This window comes from Schistocerca piceifrons, chromosome X, assembly GCF_021461385.2.
Source record: "Schistocerca piceifrons isolate TAMUIC-IGC-003096 chromosome X, iqSchPice1.1, whole genome shotgun sequence".
Lineage (NCBI taxonomy): Eukaryota > Metazoa > Arthropoda > Insecta > Orthoptera > Acrididae > Schistocerca > Schistocerca piceifrons.
The window spans coordinates 892,611,856-892,638,028 of NC_060149.1; the positions used below are offsets into that span (position 1 = coordinate 892,611,856).

Below are 26,173 nucleotides of genomic sequence, written 5' to 3' on the forward strand. Positions count from 1 at the left end.
TGGGATTTGGACAAAATTTTTTGCAGACATCACACACAATGCAGCATATTTCAGTCTGTCTTGCTAAACTCTTTTGTGCAAGTATGTTACCTCAATATCTAATCAGCTGCAGTGTCATCAAAAGAGTGAGGTCCGGTAGTAAAGTTGGTACCTCACAGCAGAACCACTAACTAAAGACAGTCACTGCCACATGCAGGTATGAATGAGAGACAGTGATGAAGACATGCACTCAAGAGATTTGTTACACCACTGCTTCTGGAAGTCTACTTACACCAGGGTGCAGCGCTGCTCGCCCACTCTTTGATAACCTACTCTGACAGCAAGCTCATTGTAGTGCATATCCAGGAGGGAGTTAATGTCATTATTCAGAACTATGTACCAAAGTTCATAGTTAAATGGAAGTAGTATTTGCCTGTCATTCAGTACAAGAGAAAAACTGTTGCAATATTACATTAAAGTATTACTGAATACTAGCAGTTATCATTGTGTTATGCGATTATAAATGTATGTCATTCATCATATGGACATGGACATGGACTTCTGTATTAAAGAGTTTTACTGAAACTGAACAAATATTCTCGATGTGTTTTAGCATCCCCTTGAGCTCCCCCAGAAGTCTAATCTATTGTCATCTAGACTCACTGCAACATGTATAAAAGCAAAAATACTCGGCATGTACTAAAATATGTACATACACTGTTTACTGTGTAGTTTAGGAGTTTTAAATACAAGAAACTGATGAGTGAAGGTTGCTTTAAAAGCAGATAGCCACAAGCAGAAAGGTTTTTTCATAGAAGCAAAACCTGTCTGAAATAGCGACCGAGCTAACTTGAAGTAATAATTTAATTCAATTTAAATTTGTACAACAGGAAATCTATAAAAGGAAATTTATAAAAATAGGCATAGTCTTCTCTGAAAAATGCTCATATGATTTTCGCCTAAAGGTTATTGTCCACTGAGGTCAGTTGCTGAAATTTTAGCTACTGGGAACACAGATATTTCTTATTGAAATTTACAGAATAATGCTAAAAAAATACTCTTCTGCACTGCGTTGCATGTTAGGATCCCTTGTGTGAATAAGTGTGTGTTTCTTCTGCTTTAGAGAAAGGTCTTTTGACAAAAAGCTTAAGGGGCTCAGGAAAGGCTCAAAATCATGAAAAGTTCAATTTTTAATTTTTTGCGTTTTCTGAATCTGCAGACTATTACCTTTTAATAGATATATAATTTATTCAATTCCGAAGACTACAACTATTTTTAAATTTTTTTTGAAATGTGTTCTACATGGGCGTGACCCACTGTGGCGCTGTTAAACTGCTGTCAAATGGTGTTATTATTAACATCCGTGTTCATCAGGTACATTTTAGTGATGTGAGATAAAGTATGTGTTGTGGCTAACCTGTGATGGTGCAATATATATCGCTGGTGTGATTGTTGATTGTTTCATGTTTATTTACTCTGTCGTTATCTCGAAAATATTCGTAATTAATTCTGTTTTTAGAGTCTCTGTTTTGTTGAAGTATAATAATGAGTAAAAGTAAAGTTATTAGAAATCCTCTGAAGGCTTTTAAGAAAAGGAGAAATGTTGGAAAGCCAAAGGTATGTGTTATTACTGTAAACAATAAAGACGATAACCAAGTGAGTGAACCTAACCTCTCAAGTACACCTGCCCATAGCAGTCAAAGTCGGAAAGAAAATACTTCACAGAAGAAGCTTGGTTCAATGAGTGAAAACTATGAATGTTTTATGGGCGAATCGGATGTGAATGAAATATTTGATATGTCGGTTCTCAAAGGAATTTTTTCAGACTGTGTAAGATGTATTCATTGTAGTGAAGTTGGTCTGGAACTCTCCATAATAAAGCACGTAGGACTTGCTAGTGAAATACAACTGAAATGTGATAAGTGTTCATACATGACCACCTTTTGGAACAGTGTTGCAGTAACTGCAACTGAAGAAAATGGTAGCAAAATCTACGAACACAACATTAGATTTGTTTATTCCTTGCATTCAGTTGGTAAGGGTGCTACTGCAGGTGCAATTTTCTGTGGCATCATGAATCTTCCAAATCGCCCAACCAAGTTTACGACCTATAATAAATTAATAGGGTCTAAAGTAGAAGATGTCTGTATAGAATCTATGAAGAACGCTATGGAAGAGGCAGTAATGGAAAATAATGGTAACAGAGATTTGACTGCAGTGTTCGATGGTACCTGGCATAAACGGGGACACACATCTCTTCATGGTGTAGTATCTGCCACCAGTATGTATACAGGGAAAGTTTTAGATGTAGCAGTAATATCAAAGTATTGTAGATGTCCACAAAAATATAAAGGTACACATGAAAATAATTGCAAAGCTAACTATAGTGGCAGTAGTGGAGGAATGGAAGTGGCTGGTGTTGCCAGTATATTCCAGCGTTCTGAGGCGTGTGATAAAGTGTGATATGTTAATTACCTTGGTGACGGTGATTCTAAAAGTTTCAAACATGTTCAAGGACTGAAGCCCTATGGTGATGATGTTGTAGTGTAGAAATTTGAGTGTATTGGACACGTACAGAAGCGAATGGGAACAAGACTTCGGCGACTGAAAGCTTCGTACAAAAAACAAAAACTCAGTGATGGTAAAGGGTTGGATGGGAAGGGAAGGTTAACTGACAGTGTAATTGACAAAATACAGAACTATTATGGAATGGCTATTAGGCAAAATACACAAAGTGTCGACGAAATGAAGAAGGCTGTTTGGGCTCTTTTTTTTTCATACTTCTTCAACCAATGAAAATCCCCAACATAGCTTGTGTCCCAAAGAAGAAGACAGTTGGTGTAAATATAACAAAGGATTGCTAACTGGTGAAGTGCACACTCATAAGCATAGTCTGCCTCATGCAATAATGGAGGTGATAAAACCTATTTTCAGAGACTTAGCAGCACCTGAACTGTTGAAAAAGTGTATTCATGGAAAAACTCAAAACCCCAATGAAAGTGTAAATAGTGTTATATGGTCGAGAATCCCCAAGACTGTATTTGTTGGAATAGAAACACTTCACTTTGGTGTGTATGATGCTGTTGCGACTTTCAATGATGGCAACATTGTAAGGTGCAAGGTATTTAGAAATATGGGAATGAAGATAGGTTCTAACATGGTACGAGCGATGCTTGCTTTAGACAAGGAACGCCTTCGGGCTGCAGACAGGGTTGTAAAGAGTCTAGAAATAGAAGCAAGAGTAAACAGGAGGAGGTACAAGAGGAAGCTGGAGGAGGAGTTTGCAGAGGATGAAGATAATCCATCCTATGGACCTGGAATGCACTAAAAAGTTAATCCAATCTTTGTCGCTCAATTCCCAAAACTTTTATTTTCTCATACTAATTACATGTTTTCTAAGGATCTTCCAAACATATTTGTTTCAAACTTTCAGTAAATGTTACACAGTACCTTCTGCATAATTTAACACAGCCCTTTTTCCAAAAAACTGTATATTTTTGAATATATAAATAAAAAATTGCAAAAAAATGTTGTGAATTTTCATTACAATTCAAAAAAAAAAATCATCTTTAATGTCTGAACTAAAATTTTGTAAAATCCCTGTGTTAAGTTGTAGCCCATATTCCAATAAATAATCTGTAAAAATTTCAACTTCCTACCTCAAATACTTTGTGAGGAAAGATGTAATTTATAAGCGTTATGTTAACATTGCAAGTATAGGGCGTTCCGGAGCCCCTTAAATGTATAGCAGTCCTTTTGTTATGCCTGTTTGTGACTCAGTGTCTCCTCTATATGGTGAATAGCTATATATCCTTTTCATAATATTACTGATTTGATAACTTGTAATCTATTTTTATATTTTACAGGTAACTATTGAAGTATTATTGTAACATTTGTCATATTTCACGGTTCTTGCAAGTAAATATTGTGTTATAAAGGACACAGGCATCTAACCCAGAAGGCAGGAAAGAAAAGTACACTTAGTTGGATATGTATAGTTCTTCAAATTTTAGTATTATGTTCAGTTGGAGAATGCATGAACATTTGCTCATTAAATGTTGAGACATGAAATCTCATAGAAGGTAGGCAACAACGGTTATATTATAACATTGCACTATTTGGAGCTGAATAACTCACTTCAAAAAAGTCATAGAGTTGGTGAAAAATGACTATTAATTCAATTGCTCACTTGATGCATTTTGGATTTATTTTCATCTCCAGACATCTGAAAAGTGAGATGATAACAAATTTGTACATAGAATATGAAAAATATAACAGATATTAAAGTATAAAATGCTATATATGAAAACCTACCTAAGTGAACAGAGGGTACAGGATACGAGTCTTTCTAGAGGTATACATACCTAAACAGACAGACTACCAGCTACTGGAGGGGTACAGAGGGGGAAGGAAGTCAAGTTTGGTCACCAGAGGGCAGGAGTTACATGGTGGTGCCATGGGCATATTATCTGACATTTCACATACAAAAAAATGCTAAACTATTTTTCAAAGGTTACAGACTGTCTAGTAACAATAAGCACAAAATGTTAAAATCTGAAAACTTCCTGGCAGATTAAAACTGTGTGCCAGACCGAGACTCAAACTCAAGACCTTTGTCTTTTGTGGGCAAGTGTAAAGTACTGGTACAGCACTTGTCCACAAAAGGCAAAGTTCTGAGTTTGAGTCTTGATGTGGCAAACAGTTTTAATCTGACAAGGAGTTTCATATCAGTGCACACTCTGCTACAGATTGAAAATCTCGTTCTGGAAACATCCCCCAGGTTGTGGCTAAGCAATGTCTCCGCAATATCCTTTCTTCCAGGAGTGCTAGTTCTGCAAGGTTCACAGAGGAGCTTCTGTGAAGTTTGGAAGGTAGGAGATGAGGTACTGGCAGAAGTAAAGCTAAGAGGACAGGGTGGGAGTCACACTTGAGTAGCTCAGATGGTAGAGCACTTGCCCACGAAAGGCAAAGGTCCCGAGTTCGAGTCTCAGTCTGGCACACAGGTTTAATCTGCCAGCAAGTTTCATATCAGCACACAATCCACTGCAGAGTGAAAATCTCATTCTGTGCAAATCTCAACTGCAAACTTTCTTGATTGATAAGGTGTATGGAACCATAGAAACACCCATGAACAAATGCTAGGTTCCACACAGCAAGGATGCAGGGGCTGTACAAACATACCACATACAGAAAAATGAGTGGCATCAAATATTGCAAAGATTCCTGTGATTCACTCCTAACTGATATCTATTGCCTATAATCATTACAAGGAATCTGGCTTACAAAAGTGAGCAAAAATATGATTTTATATGCACATAGGTGAAGGGGCTACATGAACAGTTCACATATTTTTAGTAACAATAATTAAATTATGTTCATGTGGTCAACAAGTCTGGTGTGGAATAACAAAGTGTAATCCACTGAAATGGACCAGTGTAACTAAAAATTTCTTGTTAGAGGTGATGGTGATAGAAGCTCCTGGCATACAGGAGGAAAATAAAAAGGTATGAGACTGAGGAGGGGGGGTGTGGTGAAAGGAGGGGTGCAAGAAGGAGGTGGGCAGGGGCAGGAGGGGGAAAGAGGGGGAGGGAGGATGGTGTTCAATGTGAGTCAGATAAAAACATTGTATAAAGCATAGAATGAGTACCAGTAAAATATACAGTATATATATACGGGGCGGAGCAAATAAAAGTGGCCCAGACAAGTGGATATGGCTGGATGGGAATGTATGTGTATAATCACACCCTGTGATGCACACACAATGTGTACCCCTGCCACGTGATTTACATCAGTTCCTTGTAGCACATTTACACCATCTTCACACCTGACAGAGCTGTTAATAGAGGTCAGTTTGGTCACGGTCCTGGAAGGCGAGGTCACCTGATCTGTCAGTGTGCGTTACTTTGTGTGGGGAGCACTCAAGTCTAAGGTGTATCACAGCAACCCTTGTAGTCTTCAAGTACTGCAGCACAACATTTCAGATGAGACTGCAGCTATTCCAACAGTCCAGCTTCAATCTACCTTCAGTAACTTGCTGACCAGAACCCAAAAGTACCAAGAGATGACTGGTGGTCTCTTTCAACATCTGCTATAGTCATGTTAGTACCATATTTACTTTTCTCTGCTGTGTTTCTTTGTAACCTGGAACTTTGTTCTCCGGGCCACTTCTATTTGCTCTGTCCTGTATATTACTATCTTCCATAAAATGAACCAACTACACAGCCAGTACCAAAGCTTTTTTTTTTCATTTAAAATTAATCATGCAGTCTAGGAAGCTAGTAATTAAATTGAGTCCAACATATCCATCCAGAAAAAATACAAGATTATACAATCAATCGCGACATAGCAGTAACTAGTGTAGTGAAACCGGGAGCGGGATGTAAAAATGTTGTAGACATTAACTCTCAGACGAAATTAATGCAAGAAAATGACTTTATCGTCTGTATAATGGGTTCAAACGATGTGGCAAAAAATGAAGCAGAGGTTTGCGTGAAAACGCTACAGAATTTTTTACAAGCTAATAATTCGGAAAACAAACATTAAAATAAGGAAACTGTGTTCTCAATACACTAAGTGCGATGTACTGGATATAAGCAAGCTGCATGGAAATCTGCACACGAAGCATGGAATGCATTTGAACTATGAGGGGAAAAGATTTGTTTGTGATCGTGTTAGTGAAATAATCAAAGAAAGACTTGTAAGGGATAGAACAATTTATCAGCTTCCTGAACATCCTTCCAACAGCGAGGAAAACAAAATAAACAAGAAAGAAGAACGAAAATACAACGCTGCTGACGTTCCTAATTTAAACTAGAGGTATGTGATGCTGTAAATATGATTCCCAATTACCAAATCGTGAACACGCCCGAACTAAAAATTTATCACCATAATGTGCAATCCCTGCGTAATAAGATCGATGAAATTAACGTTCTATTGACACATGAACTTAATGATATCTCAGTGTTATGCATTTCTGAGCACTGGCTTAACCCAGAATTAATCCAGAATACGAAAATAAACAAATTTGTCTTGGCTGCTTACTACTGCAGGAAAAACAGCAAACAGGGTGGGGTAGCAATTTACACAAAGGAAAATGTAGATTTTATTACACTACCTGACTTAACTAGGGCAAATGTCGAAAAGGATTATGAAATTGCAGCTATAAAAATTACTCAGTTCAACCTGGTTATTGCTACAGTTTACCGATCACCGTCCGGGAATTTTGAACTTTTCTTAAACAAAATGGAGTCATTGCTAAATAAAGTAAATAAAATAGATTGTGAATTGATAATCTGTGGTGACTTCAATATTGACTTCCTCACGAATAGTGGAAATAGGGAGACCATTTTGAACCTTGCAACGTCCTACAATTTAAAGGCTGAAGTAAAAGCAGCTACCCGAGTATCAGAAACTTGTCAAACAGCTCTTGATCAGTTTCTAGTAAAGAAGAGTTTACACAACACCTCACTAAAAATTTTCAATGCAGGTTTTAGTGATCATCTTGCTCAAATATTAAGCATAAAAGTACAAGGCAGTATTATTAACAACATGTCTCTTAGAACAACATATCGAAGCTATAATCAGCATAATGTGAACTACTTCAACAACTTATTACAGAAAGAAAAATGGCTAGGAGTGTACAAAATGAATGATATAAATGAAAAATTCGACTCTTTCATTGATACATTAACCCATTTCTTTGAACTTGCATTCCCACTGAAAACATTGACCATACGGGGAAACTCTAGAACAAACAGCTGGATCACAAAGGGAATAAGGGTTTCATGCCAGAAGAAAAGACTACTTCATGAAATATGTAACTCAAAAAATTCCTCACCTGTAGTACGCGCATACTATAAAAAATACTCCAAAATATTAAGAAAAGTAATAAAAGCAGCAAAAATAATGCGTAATGATGAAATCATTTATAATTCAGCTAATAAATCAAAGGCTATGTGGAGTGTTATAAAAAAAGAATGTGGAGAATACAGACAACCTTGGAAAAATATAACACTATCACATAAAAATAAAAAAGTAACAAACCCCTTAGAAGTAGCTAATACATTTAACAACTTTTTCACAGGTGTTGCTGAAAATATGTTACAATCAAACTTTAAGAGCATCCAGGCAAATGAATATAAAATAAGTACATGTAGAGGATCAATGTACATCAGTTCTGTTTCACAAGATGAAGTAGCTAAAGCAATAAAAGGACTAAAAAATTCCAAATCGGCAGGTATTGATGGTATACCTGCAACAATGTTAAAGAAGAGCGCACCAAACCTAATTGAAGTACTCACACATTTATGCGACTGCTCACTTCAGGCAGGCACTTTCCCTGATGTGTTAAAAACATCAAAAGTTATTCCTGTATATAAAAAAGGGGATAAAGACAATGTAAATAACTACAGACCCATCACAATTTCCTCCTGCATCTCTAAAGTATTGGAAAAAGTTATGTATGAGAAACTTATGAAATTTATAAATAAAAACAGCATCCTATGTAATGAACAACATGGATTCAGAAATAAGAGGTCAACGACAACGGCTGTCTATGAGTGCATCAATTCCATCCTAAACCTGATGGACAAAAAACAGGAAACAATAGGAGTCTTTATTGACTTGTCAAAAGCATTTGACATGGTGGACCATAAAATTCTGCTATCAAAGCTAGAAAGATATGGTATTCGAGGTCTGTCCAACAAGTGGATCAGTTCCTTCCTGACAAATCGTATGCAGGCAGTGTGCGTCAAGCACACAGATATTGAACTAAAACCTGTATCTAATCACTTATCTGACTATAAACAAATAAAATGTGGTGTACCCCAAGGATCCGTATTGGGACCCCTTCTGTTTCTTCTGTAGATAAATGATCTAAGCTTAAATATTGATGCACACAAATCAATCATATTTGCAGATGACACCACGATTCTATTAAAAGGAGACGACGATGAACAGTTACAGCAGACAGTAAACACGGTCACGAAACAACTTAGCAGCTGGGCACAGAGTAACCAGCTTGTAATAAACAGTAAGAAAACCGTTGCTCTAAAATTCCACAATGTTCCTAACAAGGACATGTTTATCCCATCAGTCTCTATCAATGACGAACCAGTTGGTAACAGTACTGAAACCAAATTCTTAGGACTTTGGCTGCAGAGTAACAACAGATGGAATAAGCATATTGAATGTCTCAATACAGAACTGAGCAAAACATGTTATCTTCTTTGTTCATTAAAATCATGCTGTAGTGAGAAAACAGTAATGAATGCATATCATGTGTACTTTCATTCTCGTCTTAGATATGGGGTCACCTTCTGGGGAAACTCTAAAATAGCTAATAGCACTTTTAAACTACAAAAAAGGGCCATTAGAATCTTGTTTGGGTGCAAGCCTAGAGACTCTTGTAAACCCCTGTTTAAGAAATCTGGTATTCCCCCATTACCGTGTGTATACATTATGGAAACCCTTTTGTTCTTTAAATTAAATGTAATAGGCAAGGACCAGAGGCTACAAAAAAACTGTGATATACATGAGCACTTTACCAGACAAAACAGGAACTTACATATGACTCAAATCAGCACAGCACTGTGCCAAAAAGGTACTTTTCACATGGGAGTTAAGCTTTATAACAAACTTCCTGAAAACATAAAAGCTATCACTGAGGTCAATACTTTTGGAAAATCTCTAAAGTCATATTTACAGCATCACTGCTTTTATTCCATTGAAGAATATTTAAATTTATGAAATGTGTTATATAAATACTTGTGCGTAAAGTGTATTATTGTAAGCTTAAATATGTATTATTGTAAGCTTAAATATGTATGCCTTGAAATTACTTTCAGCCTGTATATTTATAACTTGACTTGTCCAATGTCTTATGCATAAGCTGCTATGTAGACAACAGGACCAATAAAATACAATCTACAATCTACAATCAAATTTATATTAAAGCAAATTTACTGCATACATTAAGTCCAACCTGAGAGTCTATAAAACAGTTATATGTGGTTACAACAGTTTTAATTTTTAACCAATATGAAATTGTATTTTCAATATTTGATTCCACTCATTTTCCTGTATATGGTATTTTTGTATGCCACCTGCATCCTTGCTACATGGAGCCTAGCATTTGTTCATGATTGTTATGTATGATTTTGTAGACCTCATCAGTCACAGAATCTTTCAACTGATATTTGTAAATTTTGTACTTATTGTTACTAGACATCCTATAACCTTTGTAAAAATAGTTTGGCATTTTTGTACATGAAACATCAAATATTATGCCCATGGTGCCACTATGTAACCCTTGCCCTCTGGTGGCCAACACTGACTTCCTTCTCCCTCTGAGTCCCTACAACAGCTAGTAGTCTGTCAGCTTATGTTACATGTACAGCTAGTAACACTCATATACTGTGACCCTCTATGCTCTAGCGTATGTTTTCATGTATTGCATTTTGTATTTTGTTAATGTCTGTAAAATTTTCATATTCTATGTATAAATTTGTTCTCATCTTACTTCTTAGATGTTTGATGATGGAAATAAATCTGAAATGCATCAAGTGAGCAATTTGAAGTCATTTTCACCAGCTGTACAACTATTTTGAAGAGACCTATGCAGCTCCATTACAGTCATACATCATAAAATAACATAGATCATCTGAGTGACACTTGTATTTTAGAGCAATAACCATCTGCCAAGTTTTGTTCTCATTCAGCAATACCATTCACCCTAAACCAATAGGATAATTGAGCAACTCTCTTTTCTACACAATTTTTAAGGTTACTGAGATCATTACTACTGTGAAGAAAAGTTGTCAAACTATTGTTCCAGAATGTTGGAAATTAGTAAAGAAAACTTGTGTCATCTGCACACAGTACTGTACTTGATCTAATAAATGAGAGTAGGTACTTAATCATTGCAAGGCAGCAGCAACTGTATGAGACAGACACAGCAACAGGAAAGTATATGATTTTGTGACTTTAACGAGTTCATAACCATGAGCAAATTTTATAGTTTCATCTGTGTGCTTTGATAATTAAGTTTCTTGAGTTTCTGCATGTTAATTTAATATCTAATAGCCACAGTTGTCAAGTTTTCATTTGCGTCGGAAAGTAAACCAATTTTGTGACATATTACAAGTTCCTAATCAGGGGCGAATTATTTAATCTCACCTAAGTGCTTTGGTAGTTCAGTTTTTGAATCTCTGCATATTAATCTAACTAGTTAGACACAGTTCCTGCATTTTCATCAGTGTCTACAGAAGAGTTCTGCAGCACGTGCCGCGATAGTCTGTTTATCTGGGTATTGTAGTTTTCCATAGTCATTAATATATATAGGGACAGTGATTGTTGTGAGTGGATGCTAGCCGAGTTGGTGACACTTTGCTCTACAGGTTGTGATGGCTTTGGTTACACAGTTTGAAGCTGCAGTGGATGAGCAGCACTGTTGTGGGCCAGCCGTGGGGATCCAATGGACATCCAGGATATCCAAGTCGTCCTGTCGATCCTCACCGGTGGCCAGTCTAGTTACTGCTCGCATTGAGGTTGACCCCTCACCTGTGGTCGAATGGAAGGCCACCTCAGAGTGTGGCAGGCAGCAAAAGACCTCCGAGGGGGCAGCACGTAAGGCCTCCCCAGTTAGTCTGACACACAGGTTCCAGGTGCTGTCTGTGACTGACACTATCGCTCAGCCAGTTGCAGTCGCCTGTACTGTTTCAGAGGGAACCTCTCAGCCTGCAAGTTCACGCAGTCAGAGATGGTGGGATTCTCGATAGCTGAGAGCTCCAATGTTACACGTGTTATGGAGCCCCTTAGGGACATGACTGCCATGTCAACATAGAATGTTAACAACGAATTACAATGCAATCTGTTTCCTTGGCCACTCTCTCCCGCTTCTCAGCTTTCAGCTTCGTTTTCAAGTAATCTTCATGGCTTGTATCATACAGAACTTTGCGAACACGTACGGCTTCAATTAGCTTTTCCTCCATTTCGAACTACCAACAGCCAGAACCACCATGAGCCTTGCAGTAAACTGCGTACAGGAGACTGCGGGCCGCAGGGTCACCAAGCGCAGGAGCTGCGTTGTGTCATGCTGCGCTGTAACGTGCACAGGACCATTCAGTTGTGTGGTTCGCAAAAACTCACCGTGAGTCACCCTGCGTCACCTCACGGACCTGCGTGTCATCTTGCGGCCAGCCTAAAAGTCGGCTGCAGAACTGGCCAGTGCACTAGCTTGGCTCATAAGACCAGCCCAGTGGCGGCGCTCGGTCTGCTAGCGTCGACAGTGGCGACTCGCGGGTCCGATGTGTACTGACGGACCACGACCGATTTGAAGCCTACAGCCTAGCAAGTGTGGTGCCTAGCGGTGACACCACACATTTCTTTGCCAACAACACAGCTTGTTTACATTTCTGTAGATATGATTTTAATAGATTAAGGCTGTTATCTCTAATGCCATATAAGTCCATTTTTTCTAGTAGTGGTGTATGCTACACACAGAGGCCTTGCTTAGTGGCAAAAGGTGACTTGGACAAATTCTTTGTTCCTAAACACTCAAAGAAGATATTTCACCACAGGGTCCATAACATCAATAATTGACATCCTTTACTATATTCATGCTGAGCTTTACTAATTTTCCTAGATTTTCAAAGAAAACATGTAACTCCTACTAAATTATACAGTCCAATACTTTAGAAAAAGCTGGAACTACGGAAATTGGCCTCAAATTTGAAGGTAAGTTAAGGAACGGAAGATTCAGAGATTAACATCCCATTAACAATGAAATCATTTAGAGACAGAGCATAGGCTTGGGGTAGGGAAGCATGGGGAAGGAAATTGGCCATGGTCTTTACAAGACAACCATCCCACCATTTGCCTGGAGCAATTTAAGGATATCACAGAAAACCTAAATATGGAAGGCCAGATGGCAATTTGAACTGTTGTCCTCCCAAATGTGAGTCCCGTGTGCTACCCACTGCACCACTTTGCCCAGTGTGAGGGAAATTCCGAATCTCTCTTTTTACATAACAGCATTACCCTAGACAGTTAAAGCTCAGCAAGAAAATATTCCTTGGATATACACTTGTCCACACAATAAGTTCAGGGATATACAATACAATCTATTATTTTCTTTAGTAGGTTACAAGATGTGTCATATCTATCTTCACTGTCTGATGATTTCAACTGATTTACAGTTCCTATTATGGAATTAGGTGGAACCTCAAAGAAAGTATTTCTTGATGATCTAGAAATATTTGTTAAAGTAACTCGGATAAACATATACCAGGTTTGGTAATAGCGCTTTCTACATCTTCAACTGATGTAATAAAAGAATCTAAATTTTAGGGAAGAAAATTTAATTTTGGTGTTTATGGCATCTTTAGAAACACTTTTTATTAATTTCCATGCAGCTTCATACATACTGGTGGTTTTCTCAAGGCTTTTTTGTATCCATTCCTACAGCTAACATTGACTAATCGTCAAACAATTACACATCTTCAAACTACTATATATGTTATACAACAACATTCCTTTGTTTTTCAGATCAGTCTGTTGTTTCATATATACCGTGGATTGGTCTGTTTGGAACATTATATCTGAAGCCTTTATGGGAATACTACCATTACCTTATGTTTAAAATGCTTTCAAAACCTATATAACATTATCTTTGCTGACAAATTATTACTCGGCACATTGACTGCGGTGTAGCTGCCAGTAGTCACAGCAGAGTTGCCTCCCTATGCCATGTGGCCATGGGAGACCATAGCAGACTGGCACCTAATGCAGCATGCCTGGTTTGATCTGGTGCTGAAACATCCATCACTAAGCGGGTAACAGGTTCAAAAAATGGTTCAAATGGCTCTGAGCACTATGGGACTTAACATCTGTGGTCATCAGTCCCCTAGAACTTAGAACTACTTAAACCTAACTAACCTAAGTACATCACACGCATCCATGCCCGAGGCAGGATTCGAAGCTGCGACCGTAGCGGTCATACGGTTCCAGACTGAAGCACCTAGAACTGCACGGCCACACCGGCCGGCGCAGGTGACAGGCAACATGTTAAACTATCATGTGTGTCATCATAATCATGGCCAAACCAATCTCCTGTAGCAATGGAATTTCAAATCTTGCCAATTTTATCACTGGTAACATGTCTTGTGATCACAACTTTTGGAACAAGCCCAGTTATATTACTCTTATCAAGAGGGAATCTACTTGTATATTTTAATGATATAGAATTATGATGAGAAAATGGAAACATCATGTGACCCTTCTGTTGATCTAAAATTGACAAAATATTGTGCAGACATGCTTGTTCTCTTGTGCCTACATCATTGACAAAGTGTAAATTGCACTGTCTTAGTAACTTTTTTAGTTCGCTAACACTACAGTAATGTGTTGTTATATCAAAATCTGCAGTCAAATCTCCGCCATTTCAACATCACACTGTATCCCTCTAGTATCACTTAATATACTAAACAGTGCAATTTTTCTAAAAGTACACTGATGATACTTTTGAATGATCTATAGAAGAATATTAGTACTATGTTAAAACTGTCATATCTATACCAGTAGCTTCAAAGTTCTGTTCTTCACACAGAACATCTAGAACCAATCTATTGAGTGAGCAACTGAGTGAGTGGTTGACAGTGATTGCCACACAACCTCTTATGTGCAGTTTTCTGCAACAACTATTTTCTACACTTTGGTTATCAAATTTAACAACTGTAAGTTCAGTCTCCGTAGCCCATTGTTCACTCAAACATAAACATCCAACTATTTCTCTAATCGAAAATTGTTTACAATAAGTAGCGACTCCCTAAGTGTGCAGCAAACAAAAGTGCTCACAGAAATTAAATGGAAATTTTTGGAAGGCAGATGAACAGTGCAAAACTGTATGTGCTAACTGTGTATGAACAAAAGAGCATTCTACATTAGGGACCAATTAAATGATGCTGTGCAGTTGTTGACACACTGACCTCATATTTGGAAGGATGGAGTTTGCTCTGTCCTGTCATTGTGATTTAGCTTTTCTGTGGTTTTCCTAAATCATTTCAGGCAAATGCTGGGCTGGATCCTTCATCAAGCCCACAGCTGACACTTATCATATCCTCACAAAAACATTGTTATACAGGGTGTCCGAGAAGTCTTTCCCTGATTACATAAATTGATAACTCAGGCTAGAAGTAAGATACAAATATGAAACTTGTATCGAATTGTTTACAGCTATCAAACTTTTTTTTCTGTTTTTGGTTCGCAGTATGTAAGTAGTGGTTCAGTGATGCAGTGCCCAAGAAGCCATGTTAACCAATCAAGAAAAGGCACAGTGTGTCCTGTGGTACCATGAGACACGATCACCAACCACAGTGCAGAGACACTTCCAGACAACATTCTGATGTCAAGAGCATTAAAGCCTGGTATGAGAAGTTCAAGAACACAGGATCGGTAGCTGACCTTCCGAGGTCTGGTCGACCAAGAACCTCAGCAGACAGGGTGAAAGCTGTAAGGCAGTCTTTTCTGTGAAGTCTGAAGAAATCGGTGCGCAGGGCCTCACGTGAATTACAGATGCCAAAAACCTCTCTCCATGACATTTTACACAAACGTTTATTGTTTCGTGCATACAAAGTGCAAATCGTTCACGCCTTGTTGCTCAATGACAGTACACGTCGATATGACTTTGCGGTCGAAATGCTATCACGTATTGATGACGATGATGGTTATCTCAGACGAATTGCCTTTTCCGACGAAGTGACCTTTTTTGTCAGTGGAGTAGTGAATCGCCATAATGTGCGCATTTGGGGTTCACAATCCCCTGGCGAGGTCATGGAGTGCACCAGAGGCAGTTCAAAGGTGAATGTTTGGTGCGCGCTATTGCACGATCGAATTATCGGGCCATTCTTCTTCGCTGAGGCTACCATCACATCTGCAGTGTATCTGGACATGTTGCAACTGTATGCTGTTCCTCAGTTGCTTCAGTATCATCCTGATGTCTTGTTTCAGCAAGACGGTGCACCGCCTCATTGGGGTTTGGACATCCGTGCCTGTCTCAATACGACCTTTCCTGGACGATGGATTAGTCGTGATGGGCCAACGATTTGGCCTCCACGGTCTCCTGACATAACCCCATTAGACTTCTTTTTATGGGGCTATGTCAAGAACGAGGTCTACCGAACTCGTGTACCAGATCTTGAAACCCTGCAGCAACGGATAACCACAGTCGTTGAATCGATCCCTCCAGTGATGTTGGCTAATGTGTGGACGGAAATTGAATATCGCCTAGATGTGCTATGTGCTACCAAGGGTGCTCATGTGGAAGTTTACTGATGTGCAAAAAAACTTTGATAGTTTGTAAACAATTAGACAACCAGTTTCATATTTGTATCTTACTTCTATCCTGAGTTATCAATTTATGTAATCAGGGAAAGACTTTTCAGACACACTGTATATTCTGTGTGTCTATATACCTGACCACCTTATTTTCGTTGTGTTATGATGACAAATCTTATATCGTTATGAGATGATTCCTGGATGAATAAATAAAAAATCAGAACAGAACAAATAAGTATTATCCAATACATCCAATTGTCTCCGCCATTCATGGCCGACTTTTGCCCTTCACAGTGCAGGGATAAACACTGTTGTTCTTGATGCTGAGTCACTTCAACATCCCAGGTAATGAATTATCAGACAAATTAGCCAAAGAAACATAAAGAATTTGATAGAAGTATGTGTTGGAGTATTCGATGTTAAGTATAACAAACAGCACACGCTGCTCAGGACTGAGTTTGTTAGAATAAACTGCAGTACTGCTGCTACGTTCCTGACTATCCTCGCAATTCAGTGCTGTGTATACTATAGACACTATGCGGACAAGGAAGCAGTTATCCACTGTAGAATAGGAGCAAGTTTTTTATAATGTTAAAAGTGATGATTAATGCAGTAAACATTGCTTCCCCACTTACCCGTGGAAGCAAAATGTAGCTATTTTACACGCATCCATTTTTTTAAACAAACTTTGTGATTTGTGCACTATGTGCACCGTATAGTGGCTTGCAGAGTATGAATGTACATGCAGATGCAGAACAAGTGCGCAAGGCAGGTGAAAATCCCTGACCCCGCCGGGAATCGAACCCGCTACCGCGAGACCACGAGCTGCGTTCTTACACTTTTTGTTGTACATTAAATGGTTTGTTATAAAGCCTAATCAGTTTTAACATTGACATTAAAAATTTTACAACGCATAGAATGTGGGCTGAGGTTCAGACTGCCTTGGCTATGCTCGGTCCTTCTCGGAAGCACTCGGTACAACAAAACATTTCATTTATCACTGAGGTTTGGTATTTTTCTTCACTTGGGCAGAATTGTGGTGTCAGCGCCGTTTACCCTGCGCTATTTGTTAGTGGTATAAGGGAAGTTCACAGGTCGAGTGGATGTTTGCGCAAAAAGGGATAATCTACCGATCTGCGGTCACAAGCCTTTAAAAACGTATGGGAATCACGGAAGAGAAGAATGAGAATTCTAAGTTGTATTATGCAGTTATATAATTGATGGTACCAGAGATTTGCTAGTGAACAACATTACAACACCGTGTAGAAAGAATTTAGAGATTTAATTGGCGATGAAAGAGCAAAAAATTAGAACGATTGATAGACGGGAGTCATTGTTCTGTACATCAAAACCCACTTTATGCTCCATGTACTAGCATGGAGCACATCATGAAATTGGTGGTATGAAGAGTTGATTTTTTGGAGGCTTTATATATTACTGCAAAGTACATTGGTTAAGTCAAGCGGACATGCCTGGAAAGAGTTTTCGATCTATAATCCGCTATTGTTGAATGTATGGAGGAAAATAAGAGCATGAAGAGAAATCAGAACATTCGAATGGATTGCAGAGGCAGAACCTTGCATTTTAAGGGTACGAGATGGCACACTGCTCATAGTGAGATACTGCAATGTGACAAACAACTTATTTCTGATTCCAAGGGGCTGCATTTAAAACGAAAATCGCATTGTGGAAGCGACAAATTCTGACAAAAACCTCGTCCATTTCCCTAAGCTCACTGCTATTAAAGAAAACATGAGGTTTGAAGGATTCATGGTGTCTTTGAAAGAATTACAAGAACAGTTTTCTAAACGTTTGGAAGGCACTGCCAGTCTTACATCTGTTTTATAGCAGTTTTCAAGACCGTTTGCCTTTTCAGTTGAAAGTATGCAGGTAGAACAAATTGATCTACAATGTAATCCGCGTTTAAAAGACAAATAATTTTACTTTAAAGTTGCCCACGAGGTCTACGTTGTTTTTCTCTGGAACGGTATCCAAGTGTCCATAATGAGGATGCAAGCGTGATAAAATACTTCGACACAGATGTGTGTGTGAAGGGCTGTTTCGGTAGTGAAACTAAGTAAATCACAATTACATCGAACCTGACTTTTTTGGATTATATTAATTATGCTTTCCATAGACCCACAAAAGAGAGGATCCTCCTGGGTGTGGAACATGTCAGAGAAAATATGTGAAATTGTCTGCGTCTGTTCAAGATAAAAATTCTCATAAGTCTTCAGTGCACCTAAAATAATTAAATAATACTGAAAATTTGTTTTGTTTTTCATCTACGTTGCTATGAAAGATAAAACCAAGTCATAAGCAGTGTTTCAGTACTCCCATTTAACTGTGGCGCATTCGCAGTTACCTCCTCTTCCCCCTCCACGTACTCAGACATTATGTCGTGGCAGTGTGCAGCCATGCGGGCGACATGACATGCGAACAGGAGCCCTTCTTTCACTACCCAATCAAACATTATTATAAAATTCCTATAAAGAATATGAAAACACGTTTAAAAAGGTGTTGTTTTAGATAACTGTTTAAAATTTATTTAGGTCAGTAATACTGAATTTGATATTGTCTGTAAAAGTATTATAACCTTTGTGCTGGAGTAGTGAACTCCATTTTCTACTTCGTTCATTTCGTGCAATCTAAAATTCTATTCAACAGAAGACATAAGAGAAAAAAATATATACTGAGATGTCAATTCAGCTGTTTGAATATGTTTCTACATAAACTGCACATGTGGGCTACATACATTAGTCTGTACACTCAGTTTTGTGTAGTAAAGAGCTGATCGAATGGAAACGGCCCAAGTACGAAGCTTTGACTGCATATTTATCACCAGTTGCACTGATAATATAGATAACAAATGTTGCTGAGCTCGATCTTTTAAACAGTTCAAGGGTATATAAAGGCCAGTTTAGCTTGTTCCTCATGTGTAGACCAAGCAATATCGAGGACCTCACTCCCATTAATTCTTTATTATTACAGTTTTTTATTTCTTCCTCCAAACAGTGTGCTATCCATGTTCCCTATTGCACTGTTATACGGTTTCTCAGTCAAAATATTTGTCCCATCTTCAGAGTTAGTAAAACTGTGTTATTAAGTTTTACAGTGTGAGGTCCTCTATAAATATAACAAACAGCAGAGGACCCTGCACAGAACCTTGTGGTGCTACACAGGTAATGCTGCCCAGTCATTGAGTTTATTGTCCCATGAGGAGCGAGCACCATGTCATGGACCAGCTAGTTTCTGAGTGTGCACCATCTCGGTAGGAAACGGGGGACAGCATAACATTTCATTACAATCTCCCAAGACATGCATCGCAACTTGGACCCAGGTAACCACCTACCACATATTCTATCGGATGAGGTAACAGCTGTAAGCTACAGTTTCTGCAAAGGAGTGGATATTATAATAAGATTCAATCTCAGTACTGTTTCCAGGCCTTACTGAGTTGTTGTCAACAGCGAGAGTTATAATGCCCAAAGAGCTAAATCAATCTAAACCAAACACAAGCCAGAACGTCAACAGAATGCTTACTGAGAGCAAACCGAGGAAAAGAATACCTCTAAACATGGAAATCTGTAAGTGAGGCAGATTATCCGTAAGTCAGGCTTCTAAGCTAGTAAAAACACGACTGATGTGAGTCTGTGGTGCCCTTAACTCTCGCTTCAGAAACCAGAGGCTCCATCCAATACACACGGTGCAGACGTGCACTATCAGTGGCCGCTGTGACCAGTTCGCTGACGGTCAACATAGTTGGTTCGGCGATCTCTGTTGCCATGAAATTATCAGTAAGTGTGGATACAAAATCAGCACCATTAAATGTCAGCTTAACGAACAGTGCAGGTTGGGTAGGGTTGGAAAGGTGGTCGTCTAGACAAGTACATAGCTGTTTTACGCTCACAAGTTCCTTCTGAAATGTTTTGCTTTACTCACACAACCAACTGTGGCAGACACATCAGAGTAGTCTCATCTTGTCTATAAACGTAACTGTACGCTGTTTCTTGCCAGTGATCACTATTGCAAAGTGAAGGTGCGTAGTAGCAGTAAGTACTTTTCTCGTCTGTGACAACACCTAGTCTATGCTAATAGAAAGAGATTTAGGAAGGAATAGAGAGGGAACAAAGTTACTAATGAATAGAAAAAATAAAACGTTGTCGACAGTCGTCACCTATCTATCAGCGATCAGCATGAATTTGAAGATTCTTTAGAGGTGAAGCCGCGGGTGACTGAAGGTCTAATAATGCAGTGACAGTCATGATGGTGCAGGCAATCATCTGATTCTGGTCGTTGAGGTTATCCCCTCTAGGTTTGGAGACAACTTCCTAAGCAGAATCTGTTTCTAATGCGTGCAGTGTAGGTCGCAGCACACTGGGGGAGTACCTGTGCTTCGAATGCCACGGTCGACAATTTGCCAAGTCGTTTTTGTGAGAAAAGGATAGCGTCTAGAAATTCCGAACAGGTGGTGGTCGCAGCAAAGCTCGAAATGAGATACTTGTAAAATACATGCTGACTTTACACCAAAGAGAGGGACTAGCGAAGCAAAACTTCCTCAGATCTGTGAACGTCTTTGCACTCCTCACAGTACATACCAGTCTCCCGAGGTGCTATGCCTCATTAAACAACAAAATGACAAGTGTCAGACACCAAAGGGACTTATATCGAAATACACAACTAAAACTCACAATCACGCTTACTAGAATAATTATTTGTTTTAAAAGTGGTTTCCCTAGGATAACTGAACAATGTGAGCTTAAATATAAACAAACCCTCAAGTCTTCTTTGCTTTGTTGCATCAACCATTATTGTAATCGTATTTATCTAACTTTAGAAAATGGACTTCAAGCTACTGATGAAATGGATACCTCTCTGTTCTATGGTTTTTGGCTTAGACGTAAGAAAAGAGAAATCCCTTAGCCTCTTTACTACCTCATAGGGCGTCTCCACAATTTTTTTTCCTGGATCGGCTGTAGTGAAGAATCCGTGGATAGTATGAATCAGTTTGTTGTTGAGAAATGTATGCTTCAAAATAGTGCACTCGACTCAAATCGTTCTGACTGGTAGTATGCCCACTGAATGAGCTGAGAGTTTATTTGGATCGTTCTGCAGATATTGTTTCTTTGAGAAAACTAGTAATGATCCTACTGAATTCTGCTTTGTTATTCCTTATTTCAGTTTTAGGTGTACTGACGTTCGCACGTCACTCGCAACCTGGTACTGCCCATTTTAAATATTCATTTAAACTATCAATGTCTCAAATACAAGTTCACTGTCTCAACAAATGCATTAAACCATTCGATTGGCTCCTATTGTATAACGTTCTTTTGTTCAAAAGCAATTTGCACATATAGTTTTGCACTGTTCGTCTCTTTTCCAAAAATATCCATTCAATTACTGCGAGCACCTTTGTTTGTAATATACTCAAGAAGTTGCTACATACAACGAAAAGTTAAAACGTTTTTAGAGCTATTAATTCTGAAATATAAGCACTGCTTTCTTTTTGTTCTCGTTCCCGTTCGTGGACGTACACATAGTCAATTCGCTCATTATATTTGGCACTATGTAAAGTAGTTTAATACGTGTATGCTCTTGGACGACTGTATAAAATGCACAGTTATAAAAATTGGGAACTACGTTGTCGCACCAGAGAGAGGTCCATCCTTACTATTGGTCAGACAGCACATCATGGAAGAGTGGCGGTGGGAGAGAGGGGGAGGGGGATTTCATAGATGAAAATCTTTCTTACATTTTATCAGGAATAATTCAAGTTCTTGACGAAGGTTTCAAGTCATAGTGTTTCTGGTCGTACCGTTCTGAGACAGTTCATGGGTAGCTGGATTGTGGAATACAATGGGATGATAGGTTTAGTATGACATCGGATTAATCGTAATTGTTATTTAACTACACTGGTGTCCAAAACTAAAGCAACAAACCTCTATTTCCCCGTCATCTGTCTAATTAACGATATAATCATACAAACTGTCAATGGATGTCCGTACGATCTTGTTCTTCACAGAAGATAGCATTCTGGTCAACGGACAACCACGCCAATGATGACTTCAGGACACCTATCAAATGGGGTAGCGTTTGCCGAGTAGACCCACACCCACAAACGCTGTGTACACAGTCACAAACGGTGCAGTATGGCACAGAGAAGGCAGCAACCGGACTCTCTGCATTGGAGGGCCATAGGAAGAATGGGAGCAGGATAGTGGCAATCTAATGTGGCCCAATGGCTTAATGTGACTCGGTCTGTTGTTTCCCAGATGTGGCGACAGTTTATAGAGACCGAAAGGGTATCCCAAAGACCAGGGCAGGGCCGACCACGTGTGACGTCAGAAAGAGAGGAGCGTTGTTTGGCTGTAAGGGCACGACGGTACCGCCGTAGGACTGCACGACAACTGATATCTGACCTCGCAACATTCACTGCACGTGTTGTATCGAGACAAACGGTGCACAGAAGGCTTCGGTAGAGTAACATTTACTGTCGGAGACCTGCTGTATGTGTACCTCAGACGCGTCTTCACAGAATGGAACGTCTAAAATGGAGCCAAAGTGTCACGTGGGTGGCCGCACAGCGGACCAACGTTCTTCACACAGACGAGTCCCGATTTGGTCTGGAGAGTGATTCTCGACGGATTCGCATCTGAATGGAACGTGGAACATGATTTTGGGACCCAAACAGTGCGGAAAGAGGCCGATATCGAGAAAGAACCCTAATGGTGTGGGATGCGACTATGTTGAGTGCTGTGGGCCCAGACTTGCCCCCCTTCTAACAGCCGTGTACCGCAAGTCTCTAGAGGAACGGAAGGTTCAAAATGATTGGAAAAGAGCACAGGTAGTCCCAGTCTTCAAGAAGGGTCGTCGAGCAGATGCGCAAAACTATAGACCTATATCTCTGACGTCGATCTGTTGTAGAATTTTAGAACATGTTTTTTGCTCGAGTATCATGTCGTTTTTGGAAACCCAGAATCTACTATGTAGGAATCAACATGGATTCCGGAAACAGGAATCGTGTGAGACCCAACTCGCTTTATTTGTTCATGAGACCCAGAAAATATTAGATACAGGCTCCCAGGTAGATGCTATTTTTCTTGACTTCCGGAAGGCGTTCGATACAGTTCCGCACTGTCGCCTGATAAACAAAGTAAGAGCCTACGGAATATAAGACCAGCTGTGTGGCTGGATTGAAGAGTTTTTAGCAAACAGAACACAGCATGTTGTTATCAATGGAGAGACGTCTACAGACGTTAAAGTAACCTCTGGCGTGCCACAGGGGAGTGTTATGGGACCATTGCTTTTCACAATATATATAAATGACCTAGTAGATAGTGTCGGAAGTTCCATGCGGCTTTTCGCGGATGATGCTGTAGTATACAGAGAAGTTGCAGCATTAGAAAATTGTAGCGAAATGCAGGAAGATCTGCAGCGGATAGGCACTTGGTGCAGGGAGTGGCAACTGACCCTTAACATAGACAAATGTTATGTATTGCGAATACATAGAAAGAAGGATCTTTTATTGTATGATTACATGATAGCGGAACAAACACTGGTAGCAGTTACTTCTGTAAAATATCTGGAAGTATGCGTGCGGAACGATTTGAAGTGGAATGATCATATAAAATTAATTGTTGGTAAGGCGGGTACCAGGTTGAGATTCATTGGGAGAGTCCTTAGAAAATGGAGTCCATCAACAAAGGAGATGGCTTACAAAACACTCGTTCGACCTATACTTGAGTATTGCTCATCAGTGTGGGATCCGTACCAGATCGGGTTGACAGAGGAGATAGAGAAGATACAAAGAAGAGCGGCGCGTTTCGCCACAGGGTTATTTGGTAACCGTGATAGCGCTACGGAGATGTTTAACAAACTCAAGTGGCAGACTCTGCAAGAGAGGCGCTCTGCATCGCGGTGTAGCTTGCTCGCCAGGTTTCGAGAGGGTGCGTTTCTGGATGAGGTATCGAATATATTGCTTCCCCCTACTTATACCTCCCGAGGAGATCACGAATGTAAAATCAGAGAGATTCGAGCGCGCATGGAGGCTTTCAGACAGTCGTTCTTACCACGAACCATACGCGACTGGAACAGAAAAGGGAGGTAATGACAGTGGCACGTAAAGTGCCCTCCGCCACACACCGTTGGGTGGCTTGCGGAGTATAAATGTAGATGTAGACTTCGTATTAATGGACGATAATGCTCGACCTCATAGAGCACAGGTGGCAACAGAAGATACTGCACGCATGGCGTGACCTGTTCGGTCCCCCGATTTGAATTCCGCCGAGAATGTCTGGGGTGCACTATGGAGACGAGTTGCATCATGTCAGGATCCACTAACCATTTTCCGAGACTTGTGAGCACCTCTGCAGGAAGAGTGGGCCTTATTGCCTCAATCCAAGTTTGATGGCATCATTCACAGCATGCCACGTCGTAGTCAGGCCTGTATTGCTGCTAGAGGTCGTCACAACGCATACTGAGCACATTAACCAATTGTCAGAATGTGTGTGCAAATCCGTCAAGTTGGTAGAAACGAAGAATATTTTTGTCTACCGTTATACATGTTGCAGTTTTTTACGTTCTGTATTCTTTACGTTGTTTGTACTTTACTGAAGCCTGTTTATACTGTTTTGTGGCAAAATAAACGTAACCTTGCAAAATTTCCATCTGTTGCTTTAATTTTGGACACCAGTGTATATTTTGTTGGCGCTAGAGTACTATTCAGCGTTTGAAGTCCTTATGTAGTAGGCTTCACAAAATATACGGGACAAATCTGAAGACATCCTGCTAGGCTCATAATGCATAATTTACATGGAAATAAAACCGAGTTGTTCATAGAAAGTAAACGAGAAGTTTTGGACTAGCGACAGTAAACCCTGTTGGGTAAATTTAGAGAATCATTATTTGAGGAAGACTGCGTGACCATTCTGCTACCACCATCGCATATCTCACATGGGATCATGAGAATAAGATCAGAGAGATAAAGGGGCATACAAAGGCATATGGACGGTAATTTTTTTCCTCACTCAACATGTAAATAGAACACGACAGATATACAACGGTATTGATACAATGTACCCTCCGCCATGCACTGTAAAGTATCTTGCGAAGTATGTACGTACATTGCCGGAAAAGAATGCAACATTCGCATGGTCACGGTCATTATATTGGCAAGTGAGTTAAGATGCAGTTCGTCATTGTAGGAGTATGCCTATACAATAACGAATTCAGGCTAAATGAAATACGCACGTCACAGCAAAACGTTCCCAAACAGTTGCATCAATACACGGAGTAACCCCTCCTCTGGCGGCAACTTAGGCGTGTATTCTCGCATGCAAACGATCATAAAGATGCCGAATGGCTTCTGCCATAGCTTTTCCTAAGCATCTTGCGCCTTTTGTTGCAATTCGGCTGCGATTCTTGTAGGCCATCGAGAAGGAGTAAGTTCCCGTTTCATCATGTCCCATCCATGTTCAGTTGATGGCAGACCTGATGATCTTGCTGGTCAGGGCAGTTGTTGTACACAACGAAGAACATGTTGTGCCACAGCAGCTGTACGTGAACGTGCACTGTTCTGCTGAAAAAGGGTGAAGAAATGATAGTATCATGGGGATAACAGCCTTTGCAATGTAATGGGCACTGTTTACTTTACACAGCAGAAACACCAAGTGTGACCGCGAGTTGCAATTGATGGCACCTCAGATCATGAAGCTTAGGATGGGACGTGTGTCATGGGGAATGCAATCTGGAATAGGCGGCACACCAAGTTCAAATGGTTCAAATGGCTCTGAGCACTATGGGACTTAACATCTGAGTTCATCAGTCCCCTAGATCTTAGAACTACTTAAACCTAACTAACCTA

The 26,173-nt window shown here is 39.6% G+C and overlaps 1 protein-coding gene across 3 annotated transcripts in view; it reads right to left on the reverse strand.

The window, feature by feature from the left end:
• The window catches only part of LOC124721349 (N-fatty-acyl-amino acid synthase/hydrolase PM20D1-like), a 266,153-nt gene that overhangs the window by 131,334 nt on the left and 108,646 nt on the right, over window positions 1-26,173 (reverse strand). The gene's annotated exons all lie outside the window — the stretch shown is intronic.